Source organism: Corvus brachyrhynchos, unplaced genomic scaffold (assembly GCF_000691975.1).
Source record: "Corvus brachyrhynchos isolate BGI_N302 unplaced genomic scaffold, ASM69197v1 scaffold428, whole genome shotgun sequence".
In the NCBI taxonomy this organism is placed as follows: Eukaryota; Metazoa; Chordata; class Aves; order Passeriformes; family Corvidae; genus Corvus; species Corvus brachyrhynchos.
The window spans coordinates 1,060,668-1,078,600 of NW_008239766.1; the positions used below are offsets into that span (position 1 = coordinate 1,060,668).

The 17,933-nt window shown below is 40.1% G+C and overlaps 1 long non-coding RNA gene across 1 annotated transcript; it reads right to left on the reverse strand.

Moving 5' to 3' along the window:
- Nucleotides 1–12,356: 12,356 nt before the first annotated feature.
- On the reverse strand, nucleotides 12,357–17,264 carry LOC108448774. The gene is made up of 3 exons (XR_001864793.1): nucleotides 17,255–17,264; nucleotides 14,651–14,656; nucleotides 12,357–13,175 (listed from the first exon to the last, which is right to left on the reverse strand). It is a non-coding gene; the product is annotated as an uncharacterized LOC108448774 (long non-coding RNA).
- Nucleotides 17,265–17,933: the final 669 nt, after the last annotated feature.

A 17,933-nucleotide genomic window follows, 5' to 3' on the forward strand; every position in this document is an offset into this window, starting at 1 on the left:
TTTCTTCAGCGAGAAAGAAAAGAAAAGTAAGTGACGTGAGAAAGAAGAACGTGGTGACTCCAAGGTCAGAAAGAAAGGAAAAGTCAAGTCGCATGGGAGGAAGCCAAAATGGCGGCGGGAAAAGAGGGCGGAGGCGCTTCTAGTGCTGGAGCTTAAAGTTCTCTTTGCGAGCAGTGGCGAGGACTGTAATATTACAGACTGTTTTCTCTATAATTCATTAAAGTACATGGGGGGATGGAAAATCCACTCGTGGCCTGTGAAGATAAGAAAATGCCTATGCCAGGTTATGTAGAAGCTGTGAGAGGCTTTTAGCGATTTTGAAGAAGAGAGCCTTTGTTTTCAGGCTAGAATAACTCATCCTTAAAAGACTAAAGCCTATGTTATGGCCCATGACTGGCAGTGGGAGAAGACTTCGTAAGATTTCATGGGAGAGATTTTTTTTTCACTTCAGCAGATTGTTTTTCCGGGAGGACTGTTGGGTTGTGAAGAATCCCACGGCACAGCAGAAGAAACTCTTTTCCTTAAGCATAAAAGAGACTCCTAAGAAATGCAATACTGACTAAATCCCATGTTTTGTTATCCCTGGCATGGGTCGGTGGGAAGGAGGGAGGCACTGGGAAAGAAAAGAGTTTGAAAGTTTGCCTTAATTTCCTTATTATCTCTTTTCACTTTGCATTCTGCTAGTAATCAACTTTCTTTATATTGTAACTGTTTAAATGTGAGCCTGTTTTGCCTTGCAGTCTTTTCTGCTTTCCACAGTAATCCTTATTTCCCCTTATGCAAATAATTAGATTTTGTGTGCTTGGTGTTTAGCTGTGTCAAACCACGACAGTCACAGTATCTATTATATGTGACAAGCATAGCAATGGAAACTCCTGGTTTCTTCTCCCTCAAGTGCAGGTCCCTTATAGAAAAATAATCAAAACTCTACTTTAAGTGGCCTTTACCACAAAGATATTCAGATTTATTGCAATAGCAATTATAATAATTGTGATTATATAAGAGTGTACATGCTACAACAATCACAAAGTACATGCATGTGAAGCTAACTCTCATAATAGATCCATTTGACAAGACAGGGTTGAGTACAAGTGTACTGATTTACTTTTTGAAGCAAGAAGAAGTGGCATGTGCTTGCCTGGTTTTGTATTTCACCATATTTCTGTCAAGTATTCCTTCACCTTCAAAACAAATTTTGATTTTTGATAAAAGAATGAGAATTATGCCCACCCCATATTCTTTAAGAAGTGAGGTAAGGGCAATGGGAGGAAATATTGTTTATTAAGGAATGGAAACTGTTATCTTTCCACTGTTACCACAGCTCCTTTCCTGTGTGCCTTGCGATCAGTCACTATCACAGCAAGCCTGGCACTGATTTTCCTTTCAGTCACTAATTGTGTGATTAAATGCTTTATGTATTCAAATGATTCTTTTCCAATTCACCATTGCCTGTCACTTTCTCATTTAAAGTCTGTCTCAACTGCTTCTCTCTGTTTTCTCTTAATTTTCCTATACTGATATTTCTTCTTTGATTTTCCATGATTCTTTGCTCTTTTTTTAATAGCAAAAACAATTCTGAGAAGCCTTTGGCAATGTTAGGCAATGGCTCAACTTATCTGCAGGAAGGATTAGGTCCTCATACACACTATGTCATTGTTAAAAGCAGTGTAGTTCTCAAGCCTAATACAACTCTGAGGCTCCCAGGAGCAGTATTTGGTTTTGTTCTTGCTAAGAATTCGAGAGCCATGAGAAAAAGAAAAACATGTAGATGGAAAGAACTTCTGACAATTATTTCTTTAATAGTTGCTTTGGAGCCTTTCCTTCTCAGGGTTTGTTGAAAAGCCTTTTTTTTGCATTGTGGTGTGTTGACTTTGGGTCTGTGCAAGGTGCTCTATCCCTAGATCTCCTGATCCAGGGACATCTATATAATCTCCCTTCCCTCAGCAGGACAGGGCCTGGGGAGAAAATAAATAGAAAAATATCTCATGGGTCAAGATAAAGGCAATTTAATAAAGCAAAAGCAAAGATCATGGGTGCAGAAGCAAAGGAGAAAAAAAGATTTTAGTCTCTACTTCCCATCAACAGCCAATGTCTGACACTTCCCAGGAAACAGGACTTCAGTACATGCAAGGCTGCCCTAGAAGACAAATGCCATAAAAACTGAGTGCCTTCCAACCTCTGCCTTAGCTTTCATTGCTGAGCAGATGCCGTATGGAACGGAATATCCCTTTGGTCCGCCTGGGTCCTGCATGTGTCCCCTCTCAGGCTCCTGTCCAGACCCAGCCTAATTGCCTTTTGGGGCTGATGGAGGTTGATTTGGGCAGACAGCCTTGGTGCTGTGAGAGCACTGCCCAGCAGCACCCAAACACTCGTGAGTTCTCAGCACCTTTCTGTGCTCAGCACTGTGAGGGCTGCGATGGGAAAATTAACTCCATCTCAGCCAAACCTTCACACAGGTCTGGTTTTCTTCCCACAGTACAAGGCCATGCCTAAAGTACAGCCTGTAGAGATTGTCTCATCTAAAATTCAAACTTTGACTCTACCTTGGAGTAGCTAGGGGAGAAGATTTGCCTGCCACTGCTCCAAAGTTATTAAAATTCATTACCCCTCTACATTAAATTAATGAAGATTTCTTTCCAAGTTCCTCAGGAGAGAGTGCTATGCAAGAAATATTAATGTGATGTGCTTTGCTGTGGGTTTTTTTTTAGTTTTCCTCCTTGAAGGTGGTGTCCTGACTGCTGTGCTGAGTGAGGAGGAAATTGTGCTAAGTGAGAATCACAGGGAAGGGGAACATCATGCTCAGAGCTTGATCACTACCTTTACTGACAGAGACCATCAGGAGAAATCTGACATCTACCACCACAGAGCCATAGCAAATGCCTTTTGGTTAAAGGAATATTCACACATTCCTATAATGGTAATATTAAAAAAAAAAAAAACATTTCGAAAGGTAAAAGATACTTGGAAAGGCACAATCTACATGGCATTAGAGCACAAACGTTTCAGTTGCATCACATTTTGTTTTTAAATTTGTTTTTACCTCCATGCTGTCTAAAAATTAGGAGATAAGGAGAATTTAAGCTAGTAAATGATTCACTGATACAAAGATTACTCAGAAGATAATACAGTAATTTTGTTGATGTCAGATCGGTGCTTGTATTATTATTTATGAGTCACTGGCAAGACCTGAAAAGTAGCTGTTTCAGGTTTTTTTTCTTGGGAATTGGTCAGTTTTATTATTGTGTTTGAAGTTGATGTACTATCTTACAGAGACCACAGGAAATGGAACTCTTAAATATGCAATTTATTGCCAAAGAATGCTGTTTACACAAGTATCTGCTCTGTAGTAGAAAAGTCATTATTATCCATGGTTACAGCTTTCAAAAATTTAAAAAAACTATCTAGAAATTTGTATTGCCTCTGTGCTATTTCAGTAGATTCTTCTCCAGTTAACATGGGATAGCCTGTGATTGAAAGGGCTATTTACTCCAGGATGAAGTAATTAGGACTGAACTGTATAAGAAAAAGAAGTTGTTCAGCTTCTGGGCCTCTGGGCATGGAGAAGAAGGGAGAGCAAGAAGCTGAGCTTTTCTGCTACTCAGTTCTTTTGGAAGAATGCCTAAGAGAATTATATTCTCTCAGTTCCACTCACACATGCAGCATTTTCCCAAGCTTCCAGGACTTTCCTGTGACTTCTGGAATCCAACAGGTTGTTTTTCCCAACCTCATGCAGAAAGGAGTTCTCCTCCCGGGCTGGCACAACATCTGCCTTCTGGCCATCACAGATTTAATTCCTCTTACAATATAAAGCTGGCTGTAGTACCACTTGGTTCAGGAAATAAATGGATTCATTATTTTAAAAAACCAAAACAACAAAGATCTGTACATAGTTACACTATTGCTTCTTGGAATAGCAATTAAAAAAAATAGTTTAAAAATGCCATAATGAAAGAAAAACCTGTCAAGCTGTTAACGGCTTTTAACTTTGTTATATATTGTGTTATCTATATTGTTACTACATCTTTGTTCTGTATGTGTTTGTAAAAGAGCTGTTGTTAAGAAATTCTAACTCTCAATGTACCATGATTACTGCAATCTTTACCTTTTTAAAGGTGACAAGAGCTTTTACCTCTAAAAATACCCACTTCTGGAACTACCTAGAAAAATAATTTCACCAACGTGTATGTTTGCATCCCCCCTCACCTACTCTTGACCTGGTTGTCCCTTTGAAGATTATTCCTGCTCCTGAAATAGATATGTGCCCACATCTAGGGGTAGTGCATTCACAATTCTGTTACAGAATCACAGAATCAGTTAGGCTGGAAGAGACCTATGAGATATCAAGTCCAGCCTTTAATTGATCTCCACCTTGTCGAGACCATGGCACTGAGTGCCACCTGCAGTTATTCCTGGAACACAGATTGACACCATCAGGGCTGTACCTACTGCCCTGAGCATGCACTTTGGCCCAATGTAGGCACATACAGGGCTATTGCAATTAGTCATCCAAATTTTATACATGTATGTGTTTGTACCTCGTTAAAGCATTTTGCATCCTTGAAAAGAGGCAACTAAATTTCTCTTTCAAAAGTAACCAAAACAGAACCAATGTTATTGCTGATGTTACAAGAGATTCTTGTGTTTTTATTTTCTTTGAAATGGTGTATTTTCAGAAAGGTGATTTTATTTTCTTAGGGTACTGAGGCAAGATGTAAGAAAGTATTTAGCTGCTGTTTGTCTGCCTTGTCACTGTAGTTTCATATTTATTTTTTTCTCTGATATTACTCATATGTGCTTGAACAAGGGGTTTATGATCTAATCTCAGAAAATAGGAATGAATCCTGACACTAACCGTGCTGTAATTACGCCTCCCCTGATGAGGGGGAATTTGAGAGTCTTTGCCAGGAGTCCAAGAGACGAACGGGACCTTCAGCCTTCTCTGCTTTCAGATAGTTGTTTATTAAGCCTTATCAGAGAAATAGAGCCACTAATGTGACCCAGACATAGCACAGAGCAGAGAATGCAGGAGAAAGCCCCGTTATCAAGATCTACACAGTCTTTTAAAGGTAAATTAACCAATGGTCACTAAAAGCGTACATTATTTTTACTTTTCCACCAATGTATAAGAAATCATCTAGTCACATAGACAGGAACTGCTGAATTCTTTATCCAATCATCCCAAACTACTTCTACTGCAGAATATGGAGTAGTAGAAGAAGAAGAAGAAGAAGGTCTGGAGAACAACAACAATCCTCCATTTTGAAGTTTTTTGCTTTTATCTATTTACTATATTAGCAAACCCAAATCCTCTAAATTTTTCACCCTGTGACAATCTTACATAATATCCTATCACCTAGTTCACACCAGTGTAGATTCAAATTCTTCCCAGAGGGTAGGCAATTTTCTCCATGGACAAAGGTCAAAAACAGTGTTGTCCAGGGGGATAGAACCCTTCAAAACAGGCAGAGAAATATTCTCTGCACTCTGGGTTCCTACAAATCCCTTCCAATTTTCTAACCTATTCTATTGCTGACCCTATTCCTTGACTATTATTAAGGGAAAAGGTATTAAAAACATCTGGACTGAACACCCAAAAGACTAAGTAATTTATAAACTCTAAATATATTCAGCTTTATTGTAAACCCATTGTCATTACTTGGTTTTTACATAGTTCAAATTTTGTCCTCCATAATCAACACAAACACATTTTAATTGGATAAATATTTTTATATATACTTAACTATGTATATAGGTAAGCTAAAAGGTTGTTGTACTTAGATCAACATATTTAGCTTAAAAAAAGAAGCAACAGCTCGAGGTTTTGCTTTTAATAACTGAAACTACTTTTATAAATGCACATAAAAGTAGTACTTAATCTCTTGCAGTGGCCCAAAAAATATTGGAAAGATCACTGTTCCTCTGTAAAATGAAATTTTAGAAGCTCTTCAGAACACTCAGACTGTTAATTGTGTTAAAGTACATGCAGTAAATGGTTATGGTGTGCTATTTTGTTTTTATTGAAGACTAAGTGGAGTTTAAATTACCCCTTCAGACAGATAGCTTTGTTATGTTTTATTATATTTTTATATAAATCTCAGTAATTCTGTTTCTAAGGTGAATATAAAGAAATTTTTATCTGTTTAGAATGTTACAAAGAAACCAATTCCTGCATATATTTAAATGACAGCAAATGAGGCATCGCAGAATCTCAGCAAAAATTCAAACACTTGGTGATTTTGAGTAGAACTGAGCTGGAAATTATACCCCTAGTTTTTGAAAGATGAAGAGGTGTGAGAAAGATGAACACTTGCAAGACCTATGGTTGAGGCAGACACCTGAAAAGCACAACCCCTGTGTGAAAGCCCATTTCTCTTTCTGTTTCAGCTCAGCACTTGATCCTTCACTAACGCTTATGACTGGTGACTTCCCAGCCTATCATTCTTCTGAGATAGATATCTTCCAATCTCTTGTCTTTACTGACATCAAAGAGTTGTACTCCAGCCTTCTCTTGCTCACGTGAATCTCTGAAATATAGAGCTTAAGAGCCAAGAAACTGACAATAGTCCTTACCTAGCTGCTCAGAAGGGAAGTTGACAGATAAAGAAAGGTGTCTGTGCTGTAGCCAAAGAGGCACCTGAAGTGGAGGATTGGACTCAGTCTCTTACAAGGTGTTGCCCTCCACCAGTTTGTGTTCATGTGACTGTGCTCCAGGGCTGTGTCAAAAATAACTGATAATCAAAAAATATTGATAATATTCTTCCAACTGTCTGGTTCATGACCTTGTCATGGTTTAGCCTAGTTTGGGTTTTTAGTTAAGGAGGGATTCATCAGCCATGGAAGTGATTCTTTTGCAAAGAGGTGCTTACAGCTTCCTCTAGACCCGACAGAACCAATCAACTGGCTAGTTTGAATATTGGCAACTTTTTTAAGCCACTTAAGAAGCTTGACACGCCTCTGTGATCCACATTTAAGAACGAACAAAGCCCGGGAAAACTCTCTTGCGTCTGGCTTTTGGACAGGTAACTGGGAACCTGTGGTGCTTCCCAGAGGGGCCGGGCCGGGCCCTGCTCAGGGCAGCCTGGCCGGATTGGCAATGGCGTGGCTTGGCTGAGATCGCAGCCGCTTCTGCTTGCTGGACACCTGGCGTAGACCCCCTCAGTGCAGGCGGGGCCGGCCAGGAGACAGCCACCCGGAGCTCCTGCAGCCCTGTTTTCATCCACGGCCCTGCTCCGTGCGGGCTGGCCTCTCCACATGCCCCGCTCCATGCAGGCGGCTCGGCCAGGCCGGCCCTCACCCAGTGCAGCCAAAATTCATCTGAGGCCGCTGCCCTGCCCAGCAAAGATCATGTAAGCAACAGCGAGAGGCAAATTCCAGCTGCGAGGCTCGGGTGAGATTAATTCTCTTAGTGCTGTAAGATTCTCCAGAACAGATGAAACCTACAGATATCAATCCTCTCCCAAGTCAAAGGAAAGGGAAGGGTGAAGGCATGTGAAAAAAACCCATAAAGACACCAAAGTCAGTGAAGAAGGAAGAGCTGAAACCCCGAGAGAGGAGAAAGAGGAGATGCTTCAAACATAGAAGGTGAAATTCTGTTGTAAAGCTATGGTGGTGATGGACTATGATACCTCAGAGTACCCTTTGTAATTTCATGAAAGCATGGGGGGGGTGGAGAGTTCAAACTGTAATTGTGAGCAAAAGTATCTGTGCTGAAAGAAGCAAATGTTGAAGTAGCTGTGATCTGGTGAGGAGTCTGAACAGAGAGAGAGGAAAGTGATGAAGACCCTTGCTCCCAGGGAGGAAGACCTCAGTTTCTAGAGATGAAGATGATTCCAGAGATAGATGAAGAGAACCTTTGCTTCTGAACAGCTCATCCTTAAAATAGTACCCCATTAGCTAAAGATTGGACCCTCAAAAGCAGTTGTGGGGAGAGCTGTAAGTCGAGGGAAAGGATTTTCACATGCGAGCAGAGAACCAACCTGGGCAGCTGTCTTGCTGTGACATTGAAGCCATGAGAGAACTGTTTCTTGTGGAGATGTCTCCATGGCATCAGCAAGAGGGACTCCTCTCCCTAAGTGAACTGAAAAAAGATTATTATAGATGTGGTAAACTGACTGAAAAAATCTCAAGGGTTGTCTTTTTACGTTGTCAGTGAGAGAAGGGAGAAAGGTGGGGGGAAGAGAAGTGTTCTGAAGGTTTGGTCTGACTCTTACTGTTTTTTCTTTCTTTTAGTTCTGTTAATAAATTTCTTTATATTAAGTTTTGTGCCTGCTTTGCTTTTTCCTAATTCTTATCTCACAGAAGAAAAATAAGTAAATAATGAATTTCGAACCAAAACCACTACACTTAATTGGTGTTTCTCCCCCGTTTACAAACTGAACCTGCTACAGACCTCCACCTGGTATTTTCCCGTAGTGATGTCCTCCAGCTGGGAGCACAGTCCCAGGATGCCATCTTGTTGTGATCCATAGAGACATGCCTCTACCTGAATTAAGGTGCAAGCCAGACCATATCCTGAAGTCAATAATATGGATTTTATTTAACAGGAAGTGTGAGGAAGAGAGAGAGACAGAAAGAAGTAGGAAAAGCAGAAGGGAGCAGGAGAGAAAGAGAGTGACAGAGAGACTCTCTGTATCCTGAGAGCATCTGGTCTGTCCCTTCTTCTGGTCTTCTTGGAGGTCCTGTGTAACACAGAGTTCAGCGGGTTAATGCATTCAGGTATCTGTGGGAGTGCCCAGGTACCTCCCATGGGAGGGGGCAAGTTTTGCACTGTCTTCTGCAACAGACTCTGGATCTGTTGCAAAACTTGTGGATCACTTGCAGTCCTTTGGTGGTAAAGGGCCTCAGAAATGAGTAGGGGGCAGTTTTTTGGGAGTCTTTTGTGGTTTATGACACATTCTAAGACATGACAGCTGCCTCTCACATGAATGTTCAGGGTGAATGTGACCTTCTGCCAGGAAAGACAGTTCATGTTAAGGAGGACTCTGCAGGACCTGCTTCTTTATTTGGCTTGTAGCCTCTGGTGATGTGTTCACCCACTCTGTACCGGAGGTTTTGCCATCACACCCTCAAAAACTCTCTCCCCCTCAGTTGAGGGAGAGAGTGTGTGCAATCCTGGCCTCAGCAAATGAGTCTGGGGGCTGTGGCCTCCCCTGAGTCCCAACCAGAGCTGATTTTCAGCACAGCTCCTGGGTTTGGCTTTCCTTGTGGATACATTCTTCTCCATCAGCCTTGTTTATGTCTCCCTAGACCTGGGATAATTGGACAATAGTGTCACCTTTATCTTACCCCAAGTTCCTGTCAGATGGCTTAACTCACAGTCCAAATTCCTCTCAGGAGGCATTTTCAGGGGCTGGGCTTCACTGATCACAGCTTCTTCATACAGGTTCCCAAGTCCTTTGTCGATCTTAACACTGTTTAAGGCAATTATGATTTTTAAGTCTCGTGCACATCTCACCACCAGCATCATGCTGATACAGCTGGATTCAGCTGGTGCAGTGGCTTGTTGCCGTCAAAAGGGAGATGCCTCCACTTTTCTTCTTTCTGTGTTTTCTGGCATTTCTTTCCTGCTATGCACTCAAATGATCAGATAACAAGCTCCTTTCAATTGCTAAATGGCAAGAAAGCTGAGTTGTGAAGACAAGGAAGAAAGCATATGTTGCCATGTCGGTAAAGTGAATTAGTTAAACTAATAGACACCAAACATGAAACATGAGAAGGGAAGGCATCCCATGGCTCGAGACACAGAGAAAGAGGAGAAAGGAAGTGAGCTTTTCCCCTTTTCCACAGAAGTAGATTCCTAGTTTGTTTTGAGCTGTAGTTTGATTCAACCATGACATGAAATAGCACAGTTGACTTTTTCCTTCTTTAACATCATTAGGTTTCTCTCCACAAAGGAGGCTTAGAGATACAGTGTTCTGATATTCTGTCCTGCATTTTAGGCAGATGTTCATCATAGTTACCTTTTGAAGGCATTTTGCAACATTATTAAAAAAACTAAAGTTCCACACAAAGACTGCATCCTGCAATGAATTGCTTGATATTTAAAGAGACTTTAAATAAATTTCCCACCAAATCAGCCTCATTTAGTCAATGGTGTCCAAAGCCAGTGATCCTTGACAAAAGCTAAACCATCAGTGTATTTCTGACAGTTTATAGCTAAACACAAAATTAATTAAATTATTTTTTCTTTTACTTCTGTTTTCCTTCTGAAACATTCCAAGGTCAGCCTTGCTGTTATTTCAGGTAAGGTCAAAAAGAAGTGCATGGCTACTTCAAAATCAGAGACTGCATTTTCTGTACTAATTACAATTGCAATCAAACACCATCACTTAAGTTCTGCAGGTACAGACTAGAGAATTCCATGCTACTTTCTTTGAATATTAGATTAAAAACTCTTTTTCATTTTACTTATATCAGCCATATAGGAGGTAAACCAACCATAGATGAAACAAGAAACAATGCTGCTAGGTGAATTTTGAAGATTGTGAATTTCTGGGTAATTTCTTTTGTTGTGTTTTAGGAATTAAATTTATGGAAAAGGTATCAGATCTCAGAAGTATCTACACTGTTTTGTTTAGTTTTTTTAATCTTTTTTTTTCAATTTTTATGGACATGCAGACAACTGTTTTAGATTGTGAACTTATCTACCTCAGCTGCTGCCACCGATATAACCTAGGGAATAAATATGAAGCAGATTAAACATCTCAAACTAGTTTTCACAAAGTGAAATCACAAAACCTTCTTATCTGCATAGACCTGAAAACACACAATCATGTATCTATACAAGGTTTTTTCCGGATTTTTTTCTGGTTAGTTTTTCAGGTTTTTTATGGCCTGAGTTGGAAGGAATCTTAAAGATTATCTTGTTCCAGTCCCCCTGCCGTAGGCAGTGACAGCTTCCACCAGACCAGGTTTCTCAGAGCTCCATCCAACCTGGCCCTGAACACTTCCAGGGATGGGGCAGCCACAGCTTCTCTAGACAACCTGTGCCAGTGCCTCACTACCCTCACTGTAAAGAATGATTTCCTGGTATCTCATTTAAATCTACTCTTTCAGTTTGAAGCCATTCCCCCTTGTGTGGTCATTCCAGGCCCTTGGAAACAGTCTCTCTCCATCTTTCTTGCAGGCTTCCTTCAGGTACTGGGAGGACACAATTAGATCACCACAGAGCCTATGAATTGTACAGTTCAAAATGAAAGACTTTGTTTTCAAAATTATTTCATTGTTAGAAATACACAAAGTCTTCTTTATTAAAATCAACAAAAAAAACCCAACAAAAAAATACCCAACAAAAGAAAAACAAAATCCCCTCCCCCAAACCTAAAAGGCACCTAAAATTAATATGTTAAAAAAATTATTTTTCTGAAGACAGCTCACTATTATGTTGAAAAATCGTCCTTATATTACATAGAGGTTTTCAGGGACTGAGAAAGCATCTGCTTGACTCTCCTCTGCTACCCTTGCTGTAGGCATAGCAAAAAGCATCATGAGATAGCAGCTCCCATGTGTCTCAGGGGAAAAAGTGCGTGTACAATTAGCATGGTTACCTTCTCTGAAAGGTAAATTATGGGTAGGAATGAGGAAGACACAACATTTAGCTGGATTGTGTAGACAGTCAGTCAACACTTTCCTGTGGTGCTTCAGTCAGCCGAAGAATGGTGGAAAGAGGCAGGGTCCATGCCAAAAGACAGTGAGTGTGTCTGTGTGTCTCTGTGTATGTGTGTATATGTCTGTGGGGCTCTGGAGTGGTTAATTACACAGGACCACATTTTCCCTCTGCCTGATCAGTAGTTGGGGAGCATTGTTTGGAAAAGCATACTGATCCTGAAGTCATTTGTACTGTCCTACAAAAACCCCTACTTTACAAGGTTCTTCCACATGTATTTTAACAGCTAATATCTCACAAGCATTGGAGTGAAAGGTAAATATTTTATGTTACCTGGAAACTCAAATTCCAAGCTTACTTGAGGAAGTAAAATGGACTTTTCTAGTTCTAACACTTCAGAAAGTAATGCATCTTCAGGCTGTGATGATTTTCTAAGTATAGTTAGCTTCTACTCTTGGTTTTGAACCACCTTATTCCCAAATCATGTCAGAAAAAGAAAAGAAAGGGTAAAAAAGCCAGAAAGCAATCATAATATCTTAAGGTCTGATCACAAGTCTTTCTGACATAAAAAATAAATGTTTAAAGCTAAAAATATCATCCTCACTGGGTAGGAAAAAAAATCCATTTATTGTAGTTTGCAGGATATTAGATCAGAACAAATAATAGTTTTGTGGTTTCTCAGTACTTTTTGTCATTATAAAAGCAGTAAATACAGCATGAACTGGTCTTTTAGACCCAAGCATTTTTCCCATTCCCACAACAGTGAAATAAAATAGAAATGAAAGCACTTTCTATTGAAAACAACCTCTGAGCCTCTGCCAGAAAAGCTATGGCTCCTGCAGGCAGGCTGGCAGTGTCTGGGGCAGGCAGGCAGCCTGCACCCCTCCAAGGGGGAACCAGAAGCCTCTCAGCATTTCTCTTTCCCAGGAAACTGGGGACATAGGGACCAGGTGGGCCTGGTGTCTTGTTTTCTGGCAAGCAGTGAGATCTCATCCTGGCTCAGCACAAGAGGCTAATAAAGCAATTTATAGCTTGTCATTTTTCATTGCTTTTAGTAGTATCTTCCAAAAACAAAGTGGCATTTCTTGTTTATCTCTGTATTAGACAGGTAAATGCAGCAATATTGCTTTCTTCTGTCATGGAGGGATGTGCTGCTTTACAAACATTAATGGTATGACAAATGTCTCGACTGAAAAATGGTATCTAGACATGGAATTCTTCTTCATCATTTTTTTCCTCATCATTAAGGTAGTTTCAGAGTGGCCCAAGCAACTTCTACATTTTTGTCAAATTCATTGACTAATTTGCATGAATCACAGAATCACAGAATCATTAAGGTTGGAAAAGTTCATCAGGTCCAACATTACATCACCATGTCAAGTATACCATGGCAGTCAGTGCCACATCCAGTTGTTTCTTGAACACCTCCAAGGATGGGAACTCCACCACTCCCTGGGCAGCCTATAAAAATCCTAACAACACTTTCTGTGAAGAAATCCCTCCTGGTCTCCAACCTAAACATCCCCTGGTGCAGCCTGAGGCCATTTCCTCTTGTCCTGTTTCTGGTTGCCTGCGAGCAGAGCCTGACCCCCACCTGGCTACAACCCCCTTTCAGGTAGCTGTAGAAGGGTGAAGAGAACATGAAAACAAGTTTCAGAGCTTGCATGCTGAAATATTCTACTTCAGATTCTACTGACATCTGAAATAAAAGAAATTATAGTAGCAAAAAAAGAAAGATGATACAGATCATTTTCTTTGGCATGAAATATTTTTATGTGGGCTTTCAAATGATCATACTGACAAGTTAAAGAAATCATTTCATATTAGTAACCAAACCAGCTACCCTCCCACTCCAAAATATTCTATCGTGAGAAGGAACAGGATAGAGAGAGAGATCAATGTAAGTCAGCCCTGGTGCATCCCACCTCAGAAGGCCATGACAGCTGCCCAGTTTGAGATGTGTAGGTGTTTCAGGTTTTCTGTCTGCTGCTCCTGCCCTGACCCAGCTGCGTAATCCAATGGTGCAGGGGAATTTGCCAGCATGGCTTCCACACATCACTGAATTTCACCTGTAAATGAATGCTTTCAGGTCATCACAGAAAGGGATATGCTTTGAAGAAGCCAGCCCTCCCTAGGATCTCTGAGGGGAGATAGGCACCTCAAGCAGCGTTTCACCATAGGAACAGGATTTTATGTTCTCCCCAGAGGGGCCATCTCTTTATAAGCTATAAAAGAAAGCCAGGGAGGCTATCCTGTTTAAGCTGCAGGTACCACTTATAACTTCCCAAAGTTTTCTCTTTTCCCACCTGGGAGCTATATTTATACACCATAAATATTTAAAAAATGTTCGTATTTTTCAATTCATGATTTTTTTAAAAAAACCTCAAAGCTCAAGAAGCAAAAAGTTGTATCCACTGTGGAGACTTACCCTAAGTAAAGAGCAAAAGTGTCCTTTTCCAAGTACAACATATTCATGAGAAAGGAGAGGCTGTGCATGTGGAATAACATGATACCTAATTCTTTTCTTTATGTTCTAGTTTGCATCCTGTCCCCCTTTTTATCACCAGTCCTGAAGTTTGTTCTGGCTGGAAGTGTGGCTGTGTGTCCACTCGCTGTATGACAGGACTCCATCCAAGTCCTTCACTGACTTACAGCCCTTCATAACCTCGACAAGAAATGGACACGGGAAAACCTGATAAATCTCAGGGCAGATATTTGGCCTTGGCAATCCAGGCATAGAGTGAGTTCCATTAATCACCAAAGGTCCAAATTCTCTTTAATGCCAGTTGTCCCACCACAGGTTGTTTGAACCAGGATGGAGGAGTGACACTGCAGGATTGCTTCCAAGTTCACACTCAGTTTTCTGCACACTGCTGGCTCTGGCTTGAGCAATCGTCACATGGCAGAGGTCCTTTGGAAGAAGTTTCCTCCATTTAGGCACAGGAGACCTGGCAGCAACACTCAGTGATATCAGCTGCCACCCCTTCAGAGCCAGGCAGATGACCTGTGGATCCCCTTAACTTCACAAATGGATCTGATAAGAACTCCAAGCTCAAGAAAAGCTCTGTTGATCATTGTACTGCATTTGTATAGGTTTTAGGACTCTCACTTTCCCAGGGAAGCAAAATAGTAACAAAGATGCATTTGAGAAAGGCACAAGCAGGACAGTGCTGTGTGTGCATTAGCCCAAAAAACTCTTGATTAATGTCAATGAGTCTGATTTGGGTCTGTTCCAGCTCACATTGAGCAAGGGGGAATATTGCTTAATCCAAGGCTAAACTTAAAGATCCCTGTGCCTTCAGCAGTGATTATGGCTGATTTGTGTCTGTCATTTAATGCACAGGAATAATGAAAAATGGCACCTGTGTCTCTCTACATTAGATGATTTGCAAAGGTCAGGTTCTTCTCAGTGGTCATTACCTAATTTGAGACACAAAGGACAAAGGTAGTGTGTGTCTTAAGTCTGTGATTTCTTATTCTTAACCTAGTAGCTCAGTGAAGTTTTAATTAGAGACAAGGCTATGCAAATTGCTCATCCTTATTTTCTTGTGTGACCTACAGCTATGTTCCTGAAATGAATGTTTGTGTCGGATTCATTGCTGCAGCTCTCAGCACTTCTTACAGCTATCTCCTGGTGACAATGTAGCATTCAATCAGTTCCATTACTCTGCTGCTCTAATGACAGGCAGACGTCCCCTTTACTCTGTTAATTCCTTGGACCAGCTCTATCTGCCTCAAAAAGCAACCCACAAAAATATCAAAATGAACTGCACAAGGGTGCCATGTTTCCCCATATCCCCAGACATTTTTGTCTTTCTGAAATACGTAGAAAAGGGCTGTCACAAAGCCATGAACACACTTGTATCTCAAAATTTGACGAGACTATATCTGTAGTGCCATAGACATTAAATGAAAATTTCCTGTTTCTTTCTTTTAGCACATTTTAACAACACTAAACTTCACAAGGGACACTATATAGCAAGCAATAAAGGAATCATAAGATGTATTTTTTGCTAAGTTTTAAATTTTTAGCTTTCTGCAGGGACTAATCTCTTAGGGTGATGGGAAGCACGCTGTCACTGATCTGGTGGAGAGATTATCTCAAAGGTCTTTTCCAACCTAGCTAATTCTGTGATTCTGTGACAATAAAATCATATATTGTAAACACAGAATCATAAAATATCCTGAGCTGGAAGGGACTCATTCAGTCCAACTCCTGGCCCTGCACAGGATATCCCAACAATCCTACCATGTGCCTGAGAGCACTGTCCAAACACTCCTTGAACTCTGTCAGGTTGGTGCTGTGCCCGCTTCCCTGGGAGCCTGTTCCAGTGACCTGCCTCCCTCTGGATGAAAAACCTTTTCCTGATATCCAACCTAATCCTCCCCTGGCAGAGCTTCAGGCCATTCCCTTGGGTCCTGTCACTGGTCAGCAGAGAGAAGTGGCTGCATTGCAGTGTCTGCCCCTCCTCTTCTTCTCATGGAGGGGATATGAAAATATCCTCCTGGCACGTATGAAACAGTTACATATCACCCTCAGGGACAGTGTTTGGGAAGAGGTAAGTGGAAAAATAAGAAAATAAGAATAAAAAATAAGAAAATAAAAATAAAAAATAAGAAAAGTGTGATGACATATGCTGCTACAGATATCTCTATGATGAATTGTCCAACTGTTTAAAGATTCAGAGGTCAGTCTCAGATGAGGAAAAGAGGAGGAAAACAGGCATAGCTCGTAGTAGACATATACATCTTGCCAGGCACTGTTTCCTGTTAATGCAGTTTTGCTTTTCTTTCTTAGTATTACCTCTGTATTTTCCTTCAGTATTGTCAATAGACAGATTTTTGAAAAAAAAAAAAAGACTAGATAAAGATTGCTGCTTTTGTTGTTTTACATCATCCTATGTAAATGTTAAAGTAAATTTTCTCTCTTTTAAAGAGTTTTGATGTACTCTAAAATGTAAACCTCTAAACTTTGTATGAAAACTGGTAAAGTAACAGTGCATAGAAGGTAACTATCTTATAAAGTGCCAGAAGAAAGAAGTAACAACCTTCCTGGGTTTTTAATCTAATATTTTTTATAATAATTAATTGTAAATGTATTAAATATTTTTCCTGGCCTGAGTTTTGTTCAGTATTGTTATTGCTAGCTTGCTACTTACAGTGCAGAAGTTTCTATTTGTATTGAAGAGGAGCTGTCATGGCATCTTACTTCAGCATCCAGTTTAGAAATTGCTTACGGAAAAGACAAAGATGAAATATATCCTGCTGCTTTCCCCATTACACATCAAAATATGGTTTTTTGCATAGTGACAAGTGCTTTTAGGCAAAAACATCACAGTAGAAGTCAAAGGCTCATTTTTCTTCACTGGCTAATACTAGTAACATGATGATTTTTATTACCTTTTTTTTTATTTAGAAGAAGTGCTTAAAATTAAGTAGGCATTCAATGATGGTGACAGTCATAAAACACAAAAAGCTCATCTTCTTCTTGACCTGCTTCATGTTCTGGGGTCTGCACTCCTCCCCCTGAAGTTGCTCTGCATTTCACAAACACACAATTTCCTATGTCCTCCCAAAGAGCTATGGTTTCTTATTTGAAATCTGCTATTGCTCTCTGACGAGTACCTTGGCCCACTCTCCACACACCACCCCCACCCAATAACAATTCAACAAAAATAAATAACACCTACTGCAGAACTAGTTACAAAAAATCTGTATATTCATAGGTTCAGGATCAGACCCCAATGTTGTCTATGGGAAAAGTCTCTTCAATTGTGATCCTATTTGCTCATTTTTATGGGGTTTTTTTTGTAGATTTCATTAAACATACATAATGAGAAATTTTATTTTCTAGTTATAAAGCATTAAAACATATTAGATAGCAAAAACTGACATCAACAGCAGCTGTTCTGCATTTTGGTCATCTGTCACTCATCCTGATTCTTTCTGTCACATTCTGGTGGGTGAAATCACTGAGAGTTGTGCTCAGTCCATGAGGACTGGGTATGTTAATGCACAGAAGAGAGAAAACATTCAGGAATATGTTCCACTTAGATGCTATTCCAGGCATGAAAATAAGGAAGACCTCACATTTTCTTGCAGAATTCATAGAAAAATTGCACTGCTGCACATAGCATAAAAAGATAAATTCTCCAACAAACTAGTCAGGAAAAAATGAATAAGTGGAACTACTATCAGACTTGCTCATGAAATGCTATTTGCATTTAAACCTTAAAAATCCTTAAAAGTTTATTTATATTATTTAATTTAAAGGGTTGTTTACTTTTTAAAAAAAATGTTGAGGTCCTTGAATATATTGATGACTTTT